This window comes from Carassius carassius, chromosome 3 (genome assembly GCF_963082965.1).
Source record: "Carassius carassius chromosome 3, fCarCar2.1, whole genome shotgun sequence".
Classification (NCBI taxonomy): domain Eukaryota; kingdom Metazoa; phylum Chordata; class Actinopteri; order Cypriniformes; family Cyprinidae; genus Carassius; species Carassius carassius.
Window position 1 is genome coordinate 44,604,335 of NC_081757.1, and position 19,944 is coordinate 44,624,278.

At 36.9% G+C, this 19,944-nt stretch overlaps 3 long non-coding RNA genes across 6 annotated transcripts; 2 read left to right on the forward strand and 1 right to left on the reverse strand.

Annotated features, from left to right (window-relative positions):
* Positions 1 to 1,407: 1,407 nt before the first annotated feature.
* LOC132127768 (uncharacterized) lies at positions 1,408 to 4,567 on the reverse strand. Of its 4 annotated transcripts, XR_009427598.1 has the most exons (5): positions 4,393 to 4,567; positions 4,249 to 4,267; positions 3,987 to 4,074; positions 3,421 to 3,524; positions 1,408 to 2,421 (listed from the first exon to the last, which is right to left on the reverse strand). It is a non-coding gene; the product is annotated as an uncharacterized LOC132127768 (long non-coding RNA). The 4 variants fall into 4 exon arrangements; XR_009427600.1 differs by lacking the exon at positions 4,249 to 4,267 and having other exon boundaries at positions 3,421 to 3,517; positions 3,987 to 4,058; positions 4,393 to 4,551; XR_009427597.1 differs by lacking the exon at positions 4,249 to 4,267 and having other exon boundaries at positions 3,987 to 4,058; positions 4,393 to 4,551.
* A 2,937-nt stretch (positions 4,568 to 7,504) lies between these two features.
* On the forward strand, positions 7,505 to 9,972 carry LOC132115466 (uncharacterized). Its single transcript, XR_009425489.1, has 5 exons — positions 7,505 to 8,213; positions 8,368 to 8,458; positions 8,553 to 8,641; positions 9,101 to 9,225; positions 9,816 to 9,972. It is a non-coding gene; the product is annotated as an uncharacterized LOC132115466 (long non-coding RNA).
* Positions 9,973 to 10,492: 520 nt separating this feature from the next.
* LOC132115473 (uncharacterized) lies at positions 10,493 to 11,084 on the forward strand. Its single transcript, XR_009425490.1, has 3 exons — positions 10,493 to 10,545; positions 10,663 to 10,707; positions 10,949 to 11,084. It is a non-coding gene; the product is annotated as an uncharacterized LOC132115473 (long non-coding RNA).
* Positions 11,085 to 19,944: the final 8,860 nt, after the last annotated feature.

Here is a 19,944-nt window from a genome sequence, read left to right on the forward strand (position 1 = left end):
GCAAGCTTGAGGCCTTCTGCTCCCTCTTCTAAGACCTCAGATGCTATAAAGGTGCAGGCCTACCTTGCAGAGCCACTCTTACCCTGCACATCAGACCCTCTGGCCTGGTGGAGGAGATGTTCACCAGTATACAAAAGCCTTTCTGAAGTCACAGAGACAAGACTTTGCATTGTGGCCACATCTGTGCCATCTGAAAGATTGTTTTCTAAAACTGGGCAGATTATCTCAGAGAGAAGAAACAGACTCAGCCCATCCAAGGTCAGGGAGCTTGTTTTTTTATTTTAATGCAAACATGCCTTAAAGCAAGTCCTAAAAATATAGCCACAGTGTGTTATTTATTTTAAAGCTTATTTATTTTTATTTATTTAGAAAAAGACTAGCTTGTTGTGCAATATTTTTGTTGTTGTTGTGATTTTAAAGGTAATTTGTTATTGTTATAAGGCTCAGTAGCTTTAGTATCTCTTCATTTTCATTTATTTTTATTTAAATGGTTTAAAATTATTTGGGGAATAGTTATACTCTTTGATATAAAGTTTTTATTTTGGCACAAAAGTGTTATTTATTTTAAAATGTATTCATTTTAAATTATTATATAAAAAAAGCAAAGCTTGTTGTGCAATATTTAGTTTTTCTTTTTTTTTCTTTTTTTATATTGTACTTTTAAAGTTCATTTGTTAAGGTTATTAGACCCTGTGGCTTTATTATCTTTTAGTTTTATCTTTATTATACTTTTATTATTTTGATTTATTTTGGAATAGTTGTCCTCTTTGTTACAAAGCTTTAATGGCACAAAAATAAACAATAAACAACAATTCAAAAGTATGTACACAGTGTTTTTTAATGTTTATAAAGTGTCATATGTTACAAAAGTATGGTTTATACAGACAATCTGATTTAATAATTACTCTAGCCAATGTTGTCACATCACGGGACAAAAGAACGAACAACCCGAAGAACCGAAAGATGAACTAATCAATTCTCTCTCCGACTCAATACTGCATTCTTTTACTGTCTATGGTTTTAGCGTTAGGGGCTGTCACGTGATTAAGGAATGACTCGACCCGACCCGAAGACTCATGAGATGAACTAATCAATTCTCTTTCCGGCCCATATTGCATTGGTTTTAGCGTATGGGGCTGTCACGTGATTAAGGAACGAGTAAAAACCCGATAGACCCGAACTATGAACTAATCAATTCTCTTTCCGGCTCAAGACTGCATTGACTGACAGGTGAATCACTACTACTAGAACAGAACCTATAGAATACTGCGCATGCGCGACTGAACGAATCACTCCCCGAGACGACTCGTTCTTCCCGAGTCACATTAAAGATTCGTTCAAAATGAACGAATCGTTCATGAACGACACATCACTAATTCCTAATTAGTGAAAATAAGACAATTCACAGTATATTGACACATTTATTGACACATTACATCTTTCATGTAAATTCTTGATCACATCTTAAACCTCCTTTGATTAAACAGACCGTAAAAACAGTGATATTGTGAAATATAACTACATACATAATTGTTTTCTATGTGGATGCATTGTAAAATGTAATTTATGCTTGTAAACTGTATTTTTAACACAATTACTCCAGTCTTCAGTGTTACATGATCTTCAGAAATCATTATAATATACTGATTTGCTGCTCAAGAAACATTTCTGATTATTATCAATGTTTAAAACAGTTGTGCTGCACAATATTTTGTGGAAACCATTACATTTATCAGTATTGTTTTAATAGACCTTGCAAAAGAGTAGTATTTATTTTGATTTTTTTTATCAATTTAAAAGTCTTTACTATAAACTTATCAAATTAATCCATCTTTCTGTATAAATATAATTTTTCACGACAATAAACTATGACCAATAATAACCACATTAGAACAACCAAAAATGTAAATTCTGTCATTGATTACTTACCCTCATGTTGCCCCAAACCCATAACACCCTTTGTGCACAACACAAATTAAGATATTTTTTTAACAGATGTCTTGTGTACGCAAAAAACAACAATAACAGCAAAAAAAAAATCTATTCAGAAATTATGAATCCTCAATGGATTTTCACAAAAGCAGCAAAAGCGCCAGCTCTCACGCCAATGCAACACTGATGCATCATGGTGCTCTTGTGAATGCGTTATTTTATAAATAAAAACATTTCTCAGATTTCATTAAAAAGTTCTGCATTTATGTTTCAAAGATGAACAAAAGTCTGGCTTGGAACAACATGAAGGTGAGATAGGAAACTCTTTGGTTTAACTAACACATTTGGTAAATGGGCACCAGTAGATCTCTGCCTGATCTCTGTTCTTCTGCTTCTTCTGCTCCTTCCTCCATCCCAATTCTGGATTAATGAACCACGCCAGATGTTTCCACTTTGAATGCTTTAGCCTCGCTGTTTTATCTCCAGCATCTAAAGTGAGAAAGAAAACAGTAACTAAAATGTAAATTAATAATACAAAAACAATGGTTGTCCAAAATGTACCAATTAAAGTGTACTCGTTCTTCATGAGGGATTATTAACTAATTAATAGCCTATATCAGGGGTTGTCAGCTCTGGCCCTTAAGGTGAGACTTAGGTCTCTGCAGAGTAAAAGTGTGTGTTTTCAAACTGCTGGGTGTTTCTAAACCATGCAATCAAAATGATTCCCCTTACCTAACCCCACCCCTAAACCTACCTTCACTATGACGTCAGCCAATCAGGTATCTTGGTCTAAAAACACCCTGATCTGGTAACTCCCATTACTTTCCTGCAGAGACCTATACTTGGCTTAAGGTCCACTGTCCTGCAGAGTTTACGTCTCCATCAGCTTCACAGTTTGCCAAGTTATGAATATATTGTGTACATAAATTCAGGCACTGGTAAGCACTGTGGCTCACTATACACTGCTGGCTATTTCTGTCCTCATTGTACAACATCACTACTGACATTAATGCACAACAGTAAAACTGATATCTTTCTTTTAATGCTATTTACAGCACATTATGATAAATACTTTATTGCATGTGTGAGCAAGATTTAATTCATAAATTAATTGGAAATGTTTACTAGATTAGACATTATCTGTCTAGTGATATGTTTATGCTGAAATATATTATTGGTTTGTGTTTAAAAATCTATTACGTGTAATCTTATAGCAAATTATCAGTGCACCATAAAAAGAAAATTGTGATTGAGGCAGCCCTTCCCCACTGACTACTGAGCAACGGACCTGAGTGAAACACCTCCAGAGTTTAGGTCCACACCTGATCACACTCACCTATAGTTAGTGAAACTGAAGACCTTGATTAATGTGTTCAGGTACACTGCAGGTTGGTGCAACACTCTGCATGTAAGTGGACCCTGAGAGACAGTGTTGAGATCTCCTGCGAAATGTTCTGAACATCACTATAAAGAGACAGAATGATTTACAACACTGGTGTCCAGTCCTGGGCTGGAGGACCACCGTTCTGCAGAGTTTCTGCTGATCCTTCATCAGCTGCTCAGGTCTGCTTCACTGGGGTTGGAGCTAAACTCTGAAAAAAGAGAAGACAACCAATATTATAATGTTAAAAAGTTAAACAACGTTAAATAATTTGATCCATAAATATGCACAACATCTGAAAATGCACAAAGATGACAAGAAAGAACTTTCAACAAACTGAAAAATAAGAAGCAATATTAAGTCGCACGTGCATTTTCTTTTCTTCTTATTATTCCTCTTCCAATAAATTACAATTACTTTGTGATTTGACTCAGTGTATTCTGCCCCCAAACATATGATTAGACTATCAGTCAAATATCAGCAAGATTTTAAAATTCAGATTCGACTGTGAAAAACCTTAGTCGGGTCACTCCTAGTAATTTCACAATGTTACTATTTTACAGTATTTTAATAAAATAATGCACTGCAGTGGCGACCATAAAATATTTATTTTAAATACATGATAAATCTGACCCTTAAACGTTTGAATGGTAGTGTATGTTTGAGGTATTACTAGTCATATGTGTCATAATGTCTAAAAATGTTCTTCAGCTGGATACACGCACGGCCATCAGCATGGAAGAATCTAGAACATAAACAATCTGTCAATCTGTCAAAGCCAACAAAATTTATTATACAATGCCAGGTTTATTATAAATAAACTATAGCAGAGGTCAAATGCAGAAAAGAAAAATAATTTACAGATAATACAAAAAAATTTAAAGAATAATAACAGAATTTAAAGTTTTAGGTTTATTAACAGAGTAATATCTTACAGTGTGGACATCAAAATAACTAAAAGGCAAACAAACACACACACACATATTATGAAAATATTATATAAACACACATATATAAGAAAATTACAGATTTATGCTGATATAGGATAAATATAGTGTGAAAGATGCATATAAAGTTACCTCTTGTAGTTAGCATTACGGTTGAGATGCTAACAGACTTTTTCTGAAGACACTAACCATTTCTATAAAGTACATTTTCAACGAAAGCGTGTCATTTACATGAAAGAAAGTTTCAGGGACACTTTTATGTAATATTTGTGTAATTTAGGGATTAAATTTACCTGAAATTAGTGTAAAACAACCACGAGAGACAGCGTCCGTTCAGCTGCTTGACGGTTGAGCTGCGCCCCGTTTCCATGGTGATCTCCTCCGCTCCGTTTCCATGGTGACTTCCTCCGCTCCAGTTCAGCGCGTGCCCGTCAAGTGTTTTCAAAATATATTTCAATATATTTAACAGTGCTTCAGACATGATGTCTAATATATTTCTTCACTAGTTTATGTTAATGGCTTTGTGGGGTGAAATAAAAGTTTTTTTTCCTGCTCAATTTGGACTAAAGCCCATCTACATCTATTTTTGGGCTAAATTTGGATTAAAAAAAATACGTTAAATGTCGCTTTTTGGGCTTAATTTGGACCAAATCTGACGGACCAAACGAAGACCAATTTTCAACGTCGCTTTTTGGTCTAAAAGATGGCCATGACTGGCCGACTTGATTTAGACCAGAAAACGACGTCCAAATGATGTCTGGTGCTGGGTGGGGATAGACTATTCCAGGTAGCAAACAGACGTTGGGCCAACGTCTATATGGGTTGGTTACGTTGGCCCAACCTATCGGACAGAAATACAACGTTGGGCCAACGTTGATATGGTCAGCTGCAAGGGCCCCCACTTCTCTCAAATATATGCATCATTTCATGTTTATTCTTCCCAGTAAACATGGGGAAAAGAGTGTCTGGCTCCTTTTTATGACGTTGTTTCCAAGCAATACAATGCATCAAATGTGTGAAATCAGAACAATGCATTTATTAAAGATGACAAAGAAATGACAGGACATCGTATTACAAGAGACGGTTACATAAAATAAAAACAGTAAAAATCGATACCCTCTACATCTCGGTGAGGGACAGATGTTGCGCTAGTGCGCTTGACCTAGCGCAGCAGAGAGCGCTCCGGCCGCGCGCGCACTCTCAAGTTAGAAGAGCTGAGGCGCAAGCTCATTCTTCCACGAGAACAGTGAGCGCGTGATTTAGAATTTCCGTTATTTTCCGTTATCTTCTAACCGTTGGCCTTCTTCTAGATTTCACTTCAGACTTTAACTCAGCCAGTAGGTAATCTGGTCGATTCAATATATTGTTTTAATATTTAATCAGTCTATTATCTAGTGAGGCATTGTTATGGCTTCACTTTAGCAATCTGATGTAAATGTAGCCTTATAATTTAGCCAGCCGTCAGCCTGCTAGATTCTAACATTGTAGCTTTCGTAATCTAGATTAAACAGACGCGAAATCAGCTGTAGTAACTGTAATTAACGTAAATTATTAGTTTGGCAGCATACTATGTCTGCAAACAACATTTATTCAGACAGAACACTTAAACGTCAGGCAAAGCGGAGGGCTTACAATATTCTTTGTGAGGTTTATGTCAATGCTGAATCTGACGCAGCCGACGTAAACATATGCCTGTTAAAAAACGCCCCTGCTGATGATGTGTGGTCAGATGCTGCATCTGATTGGCCTGTGTCCTATGAATCAGACGAGTTAGAGACTGAGTTTAATGTTGACGATAACGTGATTGATGGATTTTGGTCAAATGCCCTGACAGAAACTGACTCAAGTGATGACGAATTTGTTGAGTCTGCAGAGTGTCTTGGGGAGGAGCTCAAAAACTGGGCAATAGACAGCCAAATACCACAATGCCATCTAAATGGGCTGTTGGACATCCTGAGAAAATATCATCCATATCTCCCAAAGGATGCCCGCACTCTTTTAGGCACTCCAACTAATTATGAGGTCCAGCAGATGGCTGGTGGCACCATGCATTATTTTGGAGTTGAGAAAGGCATTAGGCATGTGTTAAACCAGACAGACCCTCTCCCAAAGGCCATTCATTTACAAGTGAATATTGATGGACTACCTTTGTTCAAAAGCAGCAATAAGCAGTTCTGGCCCATTCTAGGATTGGTAGAGGAAGACAAAACAAAGCAACCATTCGTCATCGCTTTATATCTTGGATCTAAAAAACCAGAGAATGTCAATCTGTTCCTAGAATCATTTGTGAATGAATATGGAAAGCTTAAATTAGAGGGTGTGGATGTACTTGGCAAATGTGTAGACATTAAAATTTCTAATTTTGTTTGCGATGCAAGTGCGAGGGCTTTCGTAAAAAACATTAAAGCCCACAATGCATACCACGGCTGTGAAAAATGCACACAGGAGGGAACATGGGCGGAAAATCGCATGACTTTTCCTGAAGTCGATTCACCTTTACGGACAGATATGTCTTTTATTAATAAAGACGATGAGTTTCACCATAAAGGGACCAGTGTGTTGACAAGGGTTGGAATTGGTATGGTCTCCCAATTTCCATTAGATGTTATGCACCTGGTTTTTCTTGGGGTTGTGAGAAAGTTGATAGGGTTTTGGATGAGGGGACCACTTCCATCTCATTTAGGTGCTCATCAGATAGGCCAAATTTCTGCAGTGCTTATGTCCTTTGCCATGAGACTCCCCAGAGAGTTTGCACGGAAAGGGAGATCCCTTGTTGAGGTAGATAGGTGGAAAGCAACAGAGTTCAGAACTTTTCTCCTGTACACTGGTCCAGTAGCACTGAAAGACCATCTGCCGAATCATGCTTCTGCATGTAGCCATTCGAATATTATGCTGCCCCTCACTGTTACTCCAGTACTGTGATTTTGCTGAAAAGTTACTGATCACCTTTGTCGAGCATTTTCAGTCTGTTTATGGTAATTACGTTGTGTATAACATACACGGGCTGATACATCTTGCAAATGATGCAAGGCAGTTTGGTGTGCTGCATAATTTCGCATCTTTCCCATTTGAGAACTTCCTCTACACATTAAAAAAAAATGATAAGGACCCCTACCCAGCCCCTTCAACAGATCATCAGGAGATTGTCAGAAAAAGCAAGTGTCAGAACTAAAATATGGGTGTGCAAGGATGGTTTTTACCAGGAACATAAGAATGGGCCTTTTCCATACAATATGACATCTCAGCAGTTTACACAGTATAAGAAATATGTAAATGGTGGAACTTTAATTAGTTTATCAGAGGGAGACAACTATATTCTGTTCAAGGGAGATATTTATATAGTGAAAAACATTTTAAAAGACAAGGAAGCATCGCATCTAGTCTGTCTTAAATTCCAAAACAAGTCATCTTTTTTCACCTATCCCATTGATTCATCAATTCTTGATATATCCTTTGTGAAACAACCCGGGCAGTCATTGACTATTGTTCCTACACAGACTGTTTCAAAAGTCCTTCTTTTACAGTATAAGGATGGGTTTGTGGCATATCCTTTACTGCATACTGCTTGATTTCCCCAATCCCCCCGCCCCCCGCCCCTTCTGTATCTGACAAATGTACAGAACCTACCAATCATAAAGAATAGTAACAATAAGACTAGGAAATATTTTGGTTTAGATAGATTTCCACTGGGTAAGTAATAGAGCTTCAATAAATGTATATAGTTTGTAACACTAGATATATTGTTTTTTTTTTTTTTTTATAGATGTATTCTATAGTTGTTTTTACTGAAAAGAATGAGACAGAGGTGATACCAAGTGACTGGCTGAGCATCGACAAAAAAAATTCCTTTTGGCCCCCATATAATGGTACAAAATGTAGAAAAGCGGTTAAAAGAAATGAAACTCCTGATGAAGAATGGAACGAATATATAACTGAATGGGTGGCTGAGTATGGTAAGTCTTTAAGGAATTAATTATTAATTATTACCGAGAAATATAGAGAAATAACTATTCAAAAATTAAAAGATGCTCCTTGTGAGTTATGCCAAGCGATTCTTTTCAAATGTTCAGATAATAGGCTTAGTGATGTTGTTTGTTTCTATGTTAGATTCCTATGAAAAAGCCAGAAGAAAGCTGGTGAAGTTTTGTAAAGGCAACAGTTTGGAGTCTACAGATGAGGACAGTGTACGGAAAAGAGTGTATGTTTCCTCTGTTCTCTGTTCTCCTTTTATAGCCTACTGCTTCTATGCACTGCGCTTTTAAAAAATTGATTACTCTTAATGTGTCCAACAGACCATCATCAAAATATGTAAATGGATTTACATCTAATACAGCCTCAGGAAGACCTCCAGTGTAGGCCTCAACAAGCTGGCTCCACACAGGTACAGACGAAAACATACAGTGGTCATTGCATCATTTCCCAACATAGCTGGTCACCACAGATTCCTTAAATCCAAGACTTGGGAATATGGTCCTCTTAGAATTAATTAAATTAGATTCCTGTGTATAAGCCACAGGAGAGTGTTTTATGAAAGTTAAAAAAAAAACATTAATACTATATTAACCGCTCTCGTGTATTAACCTGAAGAAATTTAGCAAAATAAATGTAGAAACTGCAGCTAATAGTTGGGCAATTACAGTACAAGGTTATATCTGACATTTCTGTCAAAATTGAGTTGTAGTAAACTATATTTAATTCCAAGGGGACGATATGTTGAAAGGAACTTTTGAGCATTGGTCACTTTCCTGTTGTATAAAACTCTGGACGGAAGTAAATGTTGTGATGTTTGGCAATGTATTATACATTGTACAGATTTTGTCTCTTATTGTTCCATATGCAGAGACAATGGAAAGACCAAAAAAAAAAACTTCTGCAGTAATGGAGCCAAAAGATTGAATTTGCCAGCCATACCACCATTTGCACCATCAGCACCTGCTGTGACAGTCCCTGAACCAAGACAAGATGGTACGTAGAATTATTCCAAACCTTTTACAATAGGGTTTTTTTTTACAGGAGTTTTTAGTAATTTCCTTTTTAGTCTCTAACATGGATTAGAAACTGTTCAAGGAACAAAATAAAATGTATGTAACCAAAAATGAGAATAAAACCAACTTCGCCTGGCTACGTTGTACTATTTTCAAATGATAAACCTTTTAAGCCCTGCTTTTAAAAATTAGCCTTAATATCAATGAGCTTTGATTTACAACCACAATAAAAAAAAAAAAAAAAAAAAAAAAAAAAAACTGGGGACGTTATGTAAAATGCAAAATAAAAACAAAATTCCAAATCTTGTAAAATCATATTTAGCTGAAAAAAACACATAGACAACATATCAAAAGTTGAAAATGTCAAATTTTACTATTTTATGGGAATTGTAAGCACATTTTGAATTTAATGCCAGCAATACGTCTAAAAGAAAAAAAGCTGGGATAGATTCAACAAAAGGCTGGAAAAGTTATGTTATGATAGACAACTAAAGAAGAGATGCAGACTCTCTCTTTATATGTTCAATTCTGTGTAGTTATAATGTTGCATCGTATGTTTGTCTGATTCAGAAAGAGAACTCCGGCTCTACCAGATGCTGGAAGAGATAAAGGGTCAAGTCAGGCAGAATACGCTCCTCCTTCAGGCCGTTATGCGAAGAGAGAATGCAGCTGAAGTTGTAAATGAGGAGTTTCAGTTTCCATTAAGGAGCATGACAGGCATAAAAGATCTGGAGGATAGGCTGTCAAACAGAGACACACAACGTTCTTTAGTAAATTCTACTGATGTTCTGTTACTTCACTTAAAAGAATACTAACATACGTAGAGAGAGATCTAGATTTACTGCTGCTTAACACATGATTTTTTTTTCATAGACAAGATATCTTACCAGCTTGGGTGGAACATCTACCAAAGACATTGTCCACAGAATCATGAGGGAAATAATAACCAATGAGTTGGCCAACAATTTTAATTGGCAAGGGAGAGGACAGAAGAGCCCATTTTCTACACTCTTGCTAGCAAAAGTTGTTATAGGTGATATGTTTTAAAAAAACATTCAAAACTTAGACGTAACTTTGAAATAGCAAACGAGGAAACAACCCCTTACAGTCTCACATAATGTGTCATTGAATAAAATACAATGCAAGTCAATGAAAGAATGCCAATTAATCCATTAATCACACAGAACTCTACAAAATACACCTCAGATATGATCTATCTGCTAACCCTTTCTCTGTTTAATTTAGTAGAAGTATAGTGGAGACCGAAATGGAGGAAGAAAAAAAAGAGCAACAGAAAAAGGTACACAAGCCCTTTTATGCCTGATCAAATATGTTAGAAATTATTATATATATATTAATATATAAGTTTTAAGTAATTTACATTTTGATAATTACTATATTTTTTTCTTTAACACAGAAAAGCAGAAGCCTCAAGCAGATTCCAGCAGCTGTGAAAGTGAATGTAAGTGTCTTCCAATGATTGTTTTTTCTTCCTCTGTCTAACCCCACCACTAAACAGAGGTGTATTTCATCTTTACTAGGCGTACACTGCATTAAGATGTATAAAAAATTTGCTACCCCAACATGATGAAAATTTTGTGCAGGATTTTTTTTTTTTTTTTTCTGTTTTGGGTTGTGTAGTTCAAATAGAACGACAAATCTTAAATGTTCTAAAAAGTTGTTTGTATGTTGTTTTTTTACAGGAGTATGCTGCTACTTCTCCTCCGCTCCGTCTTCATCATCAGAGCCACACACAATCTCTAATTTGCTTCAAAAAACTCTGCAGAATATGGAAGAGAATCTGCACATTTTCTCATTAAACTGCAATAAGTTAATTTTACCAATAAATTCATTTTTATAACCAATTCAGTTTGTCTGTTGTGCTGTCTCTTAATGCAATTCAACAATGAATAGGCCATGTCACAATCTTAAAATTTGAGTGTAAGGTAGGTAATGCTTATTTATTTATAAGTTTGCAGATTTACTATTAATGAAGTTGGCAGATGGTTAAAATAGGCTATATTTTTAAATTTGTCAACCAATGACATGGTTGGCCCAACGTTGGCCCAATGTTGTTTTAGTGGTTTTTAAGTTGGCAGAAGGTTGGTAAGGTATTTTTAGGTTGGCAGAAGGTCTGCTGGCCGTCCAATAATATGGTTGGCCCAACGTTGGCCCAACGGACAAAAATACGTTGGGCCAACGTCTGTTTGCTACCTGGGAATTCTCTTTCCGGCTCAGACTGCATTGTGGTGAATTACTACTAGCAGAACAGAACCCGAATCACTCCCCGAGAAGACTCATTCTTCCAGAGTCACATTAAAGATTCGTTCAAAATGAACAAATCGTTCAAGAACGACACATCACTACAATTGACCCTTTTCACACGATCATGAGCACTTGGTTTAAGTTAGTATACTTCGGATCTGTGTTTTGCGTATTTATTTATGTTTATACTACAGGGCATTGAATGCTTGAATCTGATTGGCTGATGAACGTTCTGATGTGCAGTTATTGCAAGCAAGTGCAATTATTTTCAGGCGAACGTAGTCCCAGGCAGCTCTCCTGACCGCAGTACAGCTCATAGTTAACTGTAATAACGGTCACGCAGTTTGCACAAAAAGGTGGTGTCAGCGCTGTCCTGATTATTCTATTAGTTAGCAATATAACTTAGTTTGCAGCAACTTAAAGGCCACCCATGACTTTCTCACTAGCGAGGCAATAACCCCCATAAGAAAAATAACCATGGTTTTATTATAGTAAAACTGTAGTAACCCATGGTTTTTTGTCGTGTTAACTACCATTTTTTATAACCACAGATTTACTAGAAATACCATGGTTAAACTATGGTTTATATAGCAAAACCATGGTTAATTTGTGGTTACCATGGTTTAACTATAGTAACCATGGTTTTTTGGTTTTATTTGTAGTAAAACCATGGTTAATTTAGAGCCGCTGCAGCAGAGAGAAGCACAGCCTGATCCACACACGCTCTCTCTCGTTCTAATAACTTCATTAATAACTGCATCAGAATGCTATCAACGGTTCAATCCTTCATTACCAGCTTCAAAATGACGTTTTGGAACTTGCAAAAGAGGCGAAGAATGAAGAAATAATCTACTCACAATAACGATTTAGGTACAAAAGCCAGACGAATCCCTTTAAATATCTTCTGATCGATGTCTTGAGGTGTGGTAACCATAGTATAAGCAGAATAATTGACTCTGGGCCTTGAATTATTAGAAAAATAGCTCACCGCCTTGGTTTCTTTTAGGTCCTTTAAGCCAGTTCAAAAGGTCTCCCTCTGTTCTTGTGAATTAATCTTGTTGTGATCTTTCGTTGTTGTGTCCTAAATCGTGTAAATAGTGTGAGTATAGAGCGTTTAAGATAAAAATTCAAAGAAAAATAAATAAACAAAAGTGTACATTAAATACCCGGATGATGAACTTAACCGAGAGAAAAGTGTGGAGTGTTGGACACTTCGAACATCCAATTTCTGTTCACTTCTGTTCACTAAAACTCTTTCTGGTTTCATATATCCACACACTAAAGGAGCTAACTGTGACTATGTTCTTCTTGTTATAGTCAGAGGTTTATCCGCTTCACAGTGAGCTGTGATCAATCGCAGCACACAATGATCAGCTTACAGTAATTAGTCTGATTGCTGTAGGTCTGTCTGGTGTTTACTGCGGCTGAGCTTGTTCTGCCATCTGCTCTCTAGATGGCAGCACTTGTGTGTTTCATGGACATTCACACATATGAACCAACATGTGCAGTGTATCTCATGGCAGTGGTTCCCAAACTTTTCCATTCCACGACCCACCTAGACAAGTGTAATCTATTTCATGACCCACCACAATATTTGAGGAAAAAAAAGGTTGATATTACTTTAAGCCTAATCTTACTTAAAAGTTTGATGACAGAAATGAAGTATTTAAGAAAAAAAAACTTTTTATTTTAGAGTAGGCCTACACCTGAAAAAAATCACTATTAATATTTAAGTTTTAATTTTTGTTTACAGACTTTAGAATATGTAGTGTCCATAAAAACGTTAAACAGGCTCACTCCAGTGAACTGTAATCTGCGCTGCTGTGTTTTGTTGCAGAAAATGCATTCACGATCCTTCCGTGTGTGTCGGTGAGAACGGAGCACAATCCAACACTTTTTTTAGAAAAAGCATAAGAAGCAAAGCAGAACTATCTAAAACTGTTTGGAGATTAAAATAATTGTGAAATAGGTAAAAAATAATAATAAACATGTGTCTCGTTTTAAATAAACAAAAAAAAAAAAAACTGGATGACATTAAGTTCAGGCAGAAATTTATTTTAGCAATGGTTAAATTAATGTTCAGCAATATCTTCAAAAGATTTCTGAACTTTGGCAAATTTTTCTCTAAAAAGAGATGATACGTCAAGGAGTATTGCATTATTTTTTTGTGCATTTTGTTATGTGGAAATGTTTAAATCTTGTAGTGTTACAATTAACCCTGCGTTTGTGCACTGCTCACCCTGTACATGTGAAATGCTTTTTACAAACCGTTTCCCGAACGAAAAAAGTGCACAGAGCTCAAACGGACGATAGAAATGAATGAACATGGCCTACCTGAAACCGTTTTCGTAACATTTGTTTTCTGGTGTATGCAATCTCATGCGGAATATAGTGTATTGAAGTGAGCAAGTTTTTCTCTTTTAATAATGCGGACCGATTGAACCTTTTAATGACATTGCTCTGAGACCTTCACTGTTATTACAACTCGTGCGCGCCCGCGCTTCAAAACACGCAAAGCACGCGGACTTAATTGCAATTCGAAAATCACACTAAGGATATTGCAGTCCTTATTAATGTTGGTGGGCTATATCATTGTGACGAGTGGGTTCCCGGTTCCCGCCTCCTCCTTCCCGTGATTGAGAAGTTTTTAATGTGTTAGACTGGTGCCGAAGCCTGGGAGGAAGGAGGGACGCGCTGCCGAAGATCCCTCGGCACTGAGGTGAATCCGCAGTGCCATCGAGTAGGGCGAAGGAGGATGCTCGAGGCGGTGGGCTGGAGTGAGTTGCCGGGGAGACGGACGCTCCTCTTTTGTATCCTTCCGATCTCCTCCGTGGTTCTCGAGACTGGTGAGTCGAGCAGGTGTCGCTCAATTCCAATCACTCCACCGGCCTCGCACCGTTCCCACTCGTCACTTTCGTGCAGCCCTAGACTGAACTGTGTGTGTGTGTGTCATTGAAACGCAAATTTAGCTGCAGCCAAGTGACTTTGTGCGACCCACCTTGTTCCATTCTGTGACCCACAAGTGGGTCGCGACCCACAGTTTGAAAACACCATAAAATTAGCACCTTTCACAGTCGCACTTTCGTCGCTGGCTGTAGAATGGATTGTCTCTAAATGGTTCTGCGATGCTGCTGTTTGGCAAAGTTAAACTGGGAAAGTCATGTGGCGTGATGGTTTATTCACATTCACATCAGTCTGCTCATTTATTCACAAAATCATAGCTGTTCCAATCAGAGCTGGAACGTGCAAGATGACAGTTTCTTCCAATGCCCAAAAATCAACGAAACCAAAGTAAACACAAGAACAAATCAAATAAAAGATCACATACATTGAGACAAAGGCAAACAATAGCTATGTTCCAAGCATGCTGTCTGCCTTGACTATCATAGGCTTTCACTTGACATAAATTCTTGGCCAACTGGTTATATAGCATTCTAAGATAACGTATTTTTGCTTAAAATTAAAATGCATTGTTATAAAAGGTTCCATCTGGAATGACATTTTCTATTTAATATTGGGCATGAAACTCAAATATTGCATTGACATTTTTTTTCAACTGCTTACACACAACTTTGCCTCTTTTTCCCCGAACTTTATGCCAAATCCTTGCAAAATGAAGCACTAAATTCAAAATATCACAAACACATCTCAAAAGCAAACATTTGCAAACAACTTTGCCTTAATATTAATTCCTGTTAGATTTTTGTGTGTTAATTGTGTAAAAAGGTTCCAACTGAAATGTTCTATTCAAGATCATGGATGAAAATCAAACATTACATTTAATCCCACATTTAAAAAAAATACTGTGCAAAAATAACCAGAGCTGGTAGTAACTGATTACACGTAATGAAATTCCAAAAATTAACTACTTGTAATTAGTTTTTTATATTCAAAAATTAATGAATAAGCCAACATTTTTAGAGAGCAATAAGTAGCAATTAACAAACGACGTGGAAATGGTTTAGAAACATGGCAGTGCCGAACTCTTGAACTCATGAAATAAGAGTTTCCTGTGCACTTGTTTGTTCCAAATCCATCCCTTACGAGCTTCTATTGAAATTAGCATGCAGTGTAAGTGTATACTATAGACAATAGCTCACTATTTTGGGGCTAACCTCATTTTTTTCCACTTTTTTTATTTTCTTTAAACAATAGCAACAGATGGAAACACATAGTCACTGAGCTTGCCCTGGTTAATTGATAGAGTGTGAGTTGCATCTGTCCGAAGATGTGATTTTTTCCTCCATGTGCTGCTCGTCACCCCTCCATCTGTCAGGTTAATATGGTAATTACTTTGCTCTCCAAGACAAACTAACACTTCCCAAAATGAAACAACACCATAGTGACACTGGTTTTACAAGCGAGATCTCAGCTCTGTGTAAAGCTCTTCCTAAAGGCAGCGATCAAAGAAGGAACACACACAGGAAAGTGCTGAGAATTTTTTCCAGAGAGAATGGCTTTTTTCACTCTTGCTTGTTAATAAATAAATAATTTCTGACTTCGTTTGCTTAGGAAGGATGCTGCTTCAGTGCCAGTAAATTGTACATTACGAAAATCAATGGTGACTACTGTATCTGCCAAAGAAATACACACACATTATTCCTGAAAGCAACTTTACTCTGCAGGTGCGTGAAACACATATCAGACTGAAACCATCACCTGTTTTAGAATAGCTGTCATTTTTATTTACCGAAGATTGTTCTTTGCATGTCCATTTCCAGATGATGCCAGAACGAAGTGAAGAGAGGTGAATGCGGACATCAGGCGCAGCAGCGATCATCTGATAGATACGCGTACAGTTTGTTCAAAAGTCAAATACAGAATAAATGCATTTGATGGGTAAACCAAATTCAAAAGTGGCATTTCAATCTGTAATGATAATACATGGAACTTAAGGCAAAACTCCACTAAATGATGATAGTAATAATAAAGGAGGGGCATGGTGGGGCTTTGGCGATTGGCATTCCAGTCAATATACTCCACAGCCAATCACAGCCCCCCTCTTTGCTCGGGCACTGCCACCTAGCCCTATTGTTACTCCGGCCCTGCCCACACCATCCCTTACAAAAAACTACTAGCACTTTTTGAATTTCATAAAATACTGTTTTGTATGTTTTTTTGAGCCTTTTGTTTCACAGGGACACAGGAAGTGTCCTAATAAACCATGTTTATTTTGTAATACCCATGTCATTATAGTCATTTGTGTCCTCATAAACCATATATACCAGTACACACACAAACACACACACACACACACTTACTGTGTCACTAATGCATTTCAGCAGCTATTTATCAACTTCAGCCAAGAGTTTCCTTATTAATTTCCTAACACCCTCCATTTCCGCTGGTTCTCTCTCTGGTTATTGAGTGAGCGAGTCAGAGCAGATAAGCACCGCTATCTGAGTGCTGAGACGGCAGAGGGATTGTGGGTATTTGTGGTGTGGAGTTGGGCATCTCCTGTTTCCTTGATTTTTGAATAACCAATACCTGGAAAATAAAAGTATCATAAACATTCCATAAAACAAGCACTAGTCACAAGTCTTTTCTTTCATTATTTTCTTTCGTTTTTCTTTCTTTCTTTTTTCATTTTCTTTGGACAAAAATAGACATTTATATGAACTAAATATATGCATAGATAGAGTATCACAGGGTAACACTTTAGTTCAGGAACCAATTCTCACTATTACTGTAAGTTGCTTATTCATGCATATCATTAACATATTGTCTGTTTATTAGCACTTAATATTATTTATTAATAATAATAATAATGGATTTTTACATTTGGTTTGCAAATTTTGCTTATTGCTGAATCATTTCTCTGTGAAAACATTTGTACAAAAAATGTATGCGAAACCATGAGCAATTAGTAAATTAGAACCAGACACTTACGTACTTATGTATTGCTGTCTTGATGTTAATCTATGATATCATATCTTTATCTTACCTACTCTTACACTGTTCCAAAACTTTCTTCATTTGAGATGTACACATGTATGTCTAATCAAAACCCAGTCATTCAAGTGTGCAATAAAATACCTTAGTCAGGTTATATGACATTTTTAATTTTGAAAGATTTTTTTAAAAATACATTTTGTCAGCTGAACAATATGTTTTAAAAAAAACAGCACAACCCATTGAACGCTCTGTACATCAATCTGTTTCAATCCTGGCAAAGAATTAAGTATGGTGATACTCTGACTAAATTAAATTATGTTCATGGATGAGCTAATGATTTATTAACGTAGTATAATGAAGCAGGATGAGACTAAAAGCTGTTGAAGCGAAACAAGGCTGAACCAGCGTTACATAAACACATACATGGCTCGAAAGCAGCGGAGCTACTATTATGCCTTCCAGTCAAATCAAGTCAAGTCAAGTCACCTTTATTTATATAGAGCTTTAAACAAAATACATTGCGTCAAAACAACTGAACAACATTCATTATCAGTGGTGACTAACTTGTGGGGACATTTGGTCCCCATAAAGTGATAAATACCAGGTACGTACACACACACACACACACACACACAAAACAGAGTTTAGCAACAAGACATGAATAACAGAACTCAAGAATACAAAATTCAATCATGAGAATCCAAGAGTAAAAACTGGGCCAGAAGCATGCAGGAAACGGACTTAAATACACAAGCGATAACAAGAAAACAAGACAACCCTGGATAAACAATGAACATAACCAATAATCAACAAAATTACAAAGGAATACAAAATCAGCACCAGGAACATGTGACAGACAGCTGGGTAGATTACTTGACAATTGTAGTCCGTTACTGATTCCAAATGGTATGACAAAAACTGTAGTCAGTAACCAAATCCATTACTTTTAGATTACTTTTGACCTAACTTGTTTATCTCGTCAATTTAAATAAGATAACCTCCACCATAGTGTTATAAAAATGCAAAAAGAAAGAAACTATTTTACATTTGCTGTTATTAACAACATGAAGTGCATTAAACATTACATTACATGAATGTCAAGTCAAGTCACCTTTATTTATATAGCGCTTTAAACAAAATCCATTGCATCAAAGCAACTGAACAACATTCATTAGGAAAACTGTGTCAAAAATGCAAAATGATAGTTAAAGGCAGTTCATCATTGAATTCAGTGATGTCATTTCTGTTCAGTTTAAATAGTGTCTATGCACTTATTTTCAATCAAGTCAACGATATCTCTGTAGATGAAGTGACCCCAACTAAGCAAGCCAGAGGCGACAGCGGCAAGGAACCGAAACTCCTTCAGTGACAGAATGGAGAAAAAATCCTTGGGAGAAACCAGGCTCAGTTGGGGGGCCAGTTCTCCTCTGACCAGACGAAACCAGTAGTTCAATTCCAGGCTGCAGCAAAGTCAGATTGTGCAGAAGAATCATCTGTTTCCTGTGGTCTTGTCCTGGTGCTCCTCTGAGACAAGATCTTTACAGGGGATCTGTATCTGGGGCTCTAGTTGTCCTGGTTTCCGCTGTCTTTCAGGGCAGTAGAGGTCCTTTCTAGGTGCTGATCCACCATCTGGTCTGGATACGTACTGGATCCGGGTGACTGCAGTGACCCTCTGATCTGGATACAGACTGGATCTGGTGGCTACGGTGACCTGGGAATAAGAGAGAAACAGACTAATATTAGCATAGATGTCATTCTTCTAATGATGTAGCAAGTACATCGGGTGTTATGAAGTGTTCCCGGTTCCGGTTTACCTAATTAAGGCAGCCTAAAAATCCTTTAACGGATTTGGTTATTAAAAGCATATTAGTATATTATGTGTAATCCAGGTTAAAGAGATGGGTCTTTAATCTAGATTTAAACTTCAAGAGTGTGTCTGCCTCTCGAACAGTGTTTGGTAGGTTATTCCAGAGACGCCACATAGGAAAAGGATCTGCTGCCCGCAGTTTATTTAGATATTCTAGGTATTATCAAATTGCTGTCCGCCATCAATTTGTAGCGGTGACTATAGAGGTATCATATCGATCACAAGTGTAGTATAGAGTACCTCAAGGCTTAGTACTAGGGCCACTACTCTTCACACTTTATATGTTACCCTTGGGAAATATCATCAGGAAACACGCTGTTAGCTTTCACTGTTATGCTAATTATACTCAGCTCTATATTTCTTCATGGCACGGTAAAACACACCAATTTGAAAAACGAATGGAGTGCATAGTCGATATAAAAAACTGGATGATGAGTAATTTCTTACTGTTAAATTCTGAAAAAAAACAGAGGTGTTAATTAGAAGACCTAAAAACTCTCTATGTATTAACATAGAACACTGTCTAAGACTTGATGGCTGCTCTGTCAATTCTTCGTCATCAGTTAAGAACCTGGCCTGTTGTTTGTTTGCTCTACCTGAAGTTGAAGCTGAAATGAAGCTGATTATGTTTTTCACTGCTCGTCCTATTGGATTATAACGTGCATGGACGTT